Source organism: Trematomus bernacchii, unplaced genomic scaffold, assembly GCF_902827165.1.
Source record: "Trematomus bernacchii unplaced genomic scaffold, fTreBer1.1, whole genome shotgun sequence".
Taxonomy (NCBI): domain Eukaryota; kingdom Metazoa; phylum Chordata; class Actinopteri; order Perciformes; family Nototheniidae; genus Trematomus; species Trematomus bernacchii.
The window spans coordinates 2,024,587-2,029,586 of record NW_022987668.1 but is presented as its reverse complement, the minus strand read 5'-3'; the positions used below and the strand labels follow the sequence as shown (position 1 = coordinate 2,029,586).

The 5,000-nt window shown below is 39.2% G+C and overlaps 1 long non-coding RNA gene across 1 annotated transcript in view; it reads left to right on the top strand.

The window, feature by feature from the left end:
* Window positions 1-3,926, top strand: part of LOC117487194 — a 56,813-nt gene extending 52,887 nt beyond the window's left edge. The window contains exon 3 of the long non-coding RNA XR_004556360.1: window positions 3,820-3,926. This is a non-coding gene — a long non-coding RNA (uncharacterized LOC117487194). The remainder of the gene's footprint in view (window positions 1-3,819) is intronic.
* The last annotated feature ends 1,074 nt before the right edge of the window (window positions 3,927-5,000 follow it).

Sequence of the window (5,000 nt, the reverse complement as noted above, 5' to 3'; positions counted from 1 at the left end):
TTTTTATAGGCAATAATTTAAGCTGTGTTAGTTCCAGGTTTAATATGTGCAATAAGTTCATTTCAATAAGTTTTGCAATAAACATTGAACCAGTCCGGCCCTCCACTAGTACCCATTTTTTTATTTTGGCCCACTGTGTATTTGAGTTTGACACCCCATCATACGAACATAGCTACAGAGTTATGCCGATGAACATCTTAGGTCACAGGCTCCTCCAACAGTGCAACACAATAACACAGATAAACAGACAAATATAGTGCAAGTAAATAGTACATTTCTCAATCCCTGCTGCAACAAGCATCTCAAATTTGCAGAAAAATGTACTGCACTCAGAATATTAAGACAGTAAAATCAGCACAAACTTGTAGTAGATACATTTTTTAAATCTTTTTCTAGGTTATTATTTCCTGGATTAAATTGTCACTTGTTGAAGTTGTGTTTTCCTCTGATAGGATGATAGGAGTTATGATGTGTGTGTCAGCGTCTCCGAGGCGTTGCTCTCTGAGCGGCTGCAGGCGTCTGATCTCTGAACGCTCCCATCAAACAGATTACAGACGGAAATACCTGACGCGCTGGCAGACAAAAGAGAGGGGAGGACGGAGGGAGTGAGTGTGCTCAGGCTGAAGACTTTATTTCCTGTGACGCTCTGAACCAATATTGTAATTTGTATTATAGTTTAATCATATTCTTGGTTGTTCTTTAGCGTTGAAGTGTCCCATGAAGGCCTTTACATCTTGAGAGAGGGTGTTTTTCTGGTCAAAATGTCAGTGGTGGGAGATGTAAGTAAGAGTACTAACACCACACTGAAAAAAAACTCTGTTACAAGTAAAAGTCCTGCATTTAAAATGTTATTTAGGTAAAAGAAAGTAAGTATAATCAGCAATATGTAGTTAAAGCTTTAAATGTAAAAGCACACAATGAAAAACAATCTAAAATAAAATGTAAAAAACCTTTTATAAATCAGATAAATCAGATGCCAATCTTTAAATCTGCTAATTGATTAATTGACGACGAAGCTGGTCTTCTATAATTTCATTTCATTTCATTTCACACCTTTATTTATTCAGGTTGTATCCCATTGAGATCATTGATCTCTTTTTCAAGGGAGACCTGCTCAAGTAGGTTCCACATGAAACATTAAAAACATAAACAGAACAACATAATAATAATAATTCCTTACATTTATTATAGCGCTTTTCCAGATGCTCAATGCGCTTTACAAATACACATTACATACATATCATACATGCAACGGTCATGTACTGTGGACAATACCCACAGGAGCAAATTCGGGTGAAGTGTCTTGTCCAAGGACACAACGGCTTTACAGACGCAGCAGCGGCGGGTTTCGAACTGGCGTTCCCCAACGCACAGCCCACTGCGTCACTCCGCCCATCTTCACACCTCGAAGTCATCAAGGCGCTTTACAAGTACACATCACACACATATCATACATGTAACGGTCATGTACTGTGGACAGTACCCACAGGAGCAAATTCCGGTGAAGTGTCTGAGGTCACAACGGCCTGACGCAGTGGCGGCGGGTTTCGAACTGGAGTTCCCCAACGCCACGCTTGATCTGATGATCAACGCACAGCCCACTGCGCCACTCCGTATAAACTCAGTGTTGGGAGATGTAAGTAAAAGTTCTAACACCACACTGAAGAAATACTCGGGTACATCCTGCGTTAGGTAAAAGACAGTAAGTATAATCAGCAACATGTAGTTAAAGCTTTAAACGTAAAAGCACACAATGAAAAAATAAATAAAATAAAATGTAAAAAACCCTAAAAATCATAAAAAATGACTCAAACAGATGCCAATCTTTAATCTGCTTATTGATTAATTGACGACGAAGCTGGTCTTGTCTAAACTGTTAGTTTCATTCAAACAAAACATACATGTGTATAATTCCTCAACACATAACCTAACGCCAAAACAAAAACTCTGGCTGAACTTTAAAGTCCCTTTTGGCTTCCTGTTGGACTTATCAGGAGGTCAGAAGGTCAGCTGGTCGTGACCTCTGACCCCGGGCTTCCTTGTTATTTCTCGTCTTTGTTTTGAAGTTGTTTGCTTCTGCTGCTGCACAACACTATGAGGGATGATTTGGCAACCTTTCAAATGATAAAACAACTACTTATTAAACTCACCGGTGCACTTATTTTGAGACGTACATTTTCAGAAATGGACAGCAATAATAATATGTTCAGATGCCTTCAATCATATTTTTTTAGATTTACAGAGAAGGATTTATTTTAGATGCATTGTGCTGCAACTAATGAAGAAGTTAGATAATGCCTTTCAACAGTTGTAATATATCCATATATATTTGTTCTCTGCAAATACTTATTCCAAAGTTTTCCCGACCGTTAACTGAGACTTTAAGCAGTTTATCCTCTGTGTGGCATTGTTCCTCCACAGCAGCTTAGCACAGAGTCGCTGTTTTTAACTGAAAACTGTAAATACTGTGACGTGAAATTGGTGTTACCGAATAAGTGTGTTGAAGTCGGACAGGTTGAGCAGAGCTACAATAACAGCAGGTGAGCTCTTGCTTTCACTGTGGACATTTTATAAAAGCTAAAAGCCTTAAACAGACACTTCACTCCACACCTGATATATTACCGTCACACCCAACAGGAGCGAGCACAGCTAAAATATCAGAAGTCAAAATGTTAGAAAAACAAGAAGACATTAACTCACAGTGCAGACAGCGTCTTTCAACTCACTCTAATGGGCTGTATGAATATAAAAGTGCTCCTGCAGTATTTGAGGCATGAGGGCTGTGAATACCTTTCTTCAGATGTAATCCTCCTGCATGAGGGCTGTCTGTCTGTCTGTCTGTCTGTCTGTCTGTGTGTGTGTGTGTGTGTGTATGTGTGTGTGTGTGTGTGTGTGTGTGTGTGTGTGTGTGTGTGTGTGTATGTGTGTGTGTGTGTATGTGTGTGTTTGTGCGAGCGTGCGTGCCTGCCTGTCTGTCTGTCTGTCTGTCTGTCTGTCTGTCTGTCTGTCTGTCTCTCTCTCTCTCTGACTGTGTGTGTGTGTGTGTGTGTGTGTGTGTGTGTGTGTGTGTGTGTGTGTGTGTGTGTGTGTGTGTGTGTGTGTGTGTGTGTGTGTGTGTGTGTGTGTGTGTGTGTGTGTGTGTGTGTGTGTGTGTGTGTGTGTGTGTGTGTGTGTGTGTGTGTGTGTGTGTGTGTGGTGTGTGTGTGTGTGTGTGTGTGTGTGTGTGTGTGTGTGTGTGTGGTGTGTGTGTGTGTGTGTGTGTGTCTGTCTGTCTGTCTGTCTGTCTGTCTGTCTGTCTGTCTGTCTGTCTGTCTGTCTGTCTGTCTGTCTGTCTGTCTGTCTGTCTGTCTGTCTGTCTGTCTGTCTGTCTGTCTGTCTGTCTGTCTGTCTGTCTGTCTGTCTGTCTGTCTGTCTGTCTGTCTGTCTGTCTGTCTGTCTGTCTGTGTTCATAATACTATAGTTTCTTTATTCACATGTCTTCTACACCTTCTGATGTGTAAGTGGTATGATTATGACTAAGTTAGGATGTGGATATCAAATACATGTTAAAGAATGGCTAAGCAGTGTATTTGACCAATGCATAGTGTTAATGTTACCTTTTCTGGCTTGCTTGCTTCAGTGGATAAAATCTACGAGACAAAATGACCGGCTCTTACTACAAATGAAAGGCTGTTTTTTTATTTATTTTAGTCTTACTTAAAAATTGGCAAAGAATTTCGATAGTAAAGCGCTACAGTCAAAACATGTGAAAGCCTGACACTAACACACAGTTCTCGTTGTATTTTATTACTTAGAAGTTTTGTTGTTCTTGTTTTTCAGAGCTGAAGGAGTTGGAGTCCAGCCTCACGTAGATACTCTCTACAGGTTCATCTGAAAATGTTTCTTCAGTTTCTGGATCACAGTCATGACAGCCAACAGTGAGGAGGTCAAAGGTCAGTGTGCTTGTTTTATTCATCAGTGCAGCCCAGTCTCAGCTCAGGGTTTGTGACTCAGGAACAAAACCGATGTGAACGACTGAAGTCTGTCACACTTCCAAAAATAAAATCAGACGCTCTGTCTGAGGCTTAAAGAATGATTTCCCTAATATACACATATACATTTTGATATGTGAGGGAAAGCTTTATTTTTTACTTTTTTTGTTTTTTTTATGTTTCATTTGAAACATAATGCCCTTATCCATCAGTATCCATGTTCAATTCTGACTCAGTAAAGATGCAATCATAAAATCTGTTTTGGTTTTTACTGTATAAGAAAGACATCACGTATTCTGAAACTCAGCAATAAAACGTGAAACATTTGAAAAATAACCCCTTAAAGGACTTCTAGTAGTTACCTATCAGTGTATAGATGAGACGCATCCGGGTACTTTCCCTCTACGCAAGACCACGCCCCTTTTGGGTGAAAACCAGAGGTGGGATGTAGTGGAGTACAAATACTTCGTTACTGTACTTAAGTACATTTTTCTGGTATCAGTACTTTACTCCACTACTTATTTTTCTGACAACTTTTTACTTTGACTTCTTACATTTTGAACACAAACACCTGAACTTTCTACTTCTTACATTTTGAACACAAACACCTGTACTTTCTACTTCTTACATTTTGAACACTAATACCTGTACTTTCTACTTCTTACATGTTGAACACAAATACCTGTACTTTCTACTTCTTACATTTTGAACCCAAATACCTGTACTTTCTACTTCTTACATTTTGAACACAAATACCTGTACTTTCTACTTCTTACATGTTGAACCCAAATACCTGTACTTTCTACTTCTTACATTTTGAACACAAACACCTGTACTTTCTACTTCTTACATTTTGAACACAAATACCTGTACTTTCTACTTCTTACATTTTGAACCCAAATACCTGTACTTTCTACTTCTTACATTTTGAACACAAATACCTGTACTTTCTACTTCTTACATGTTGAACCCAAATACCTGTACTTTCTACTTCTCACATTTCCCAAACAGGCTGGTTCCTTTAGTTTG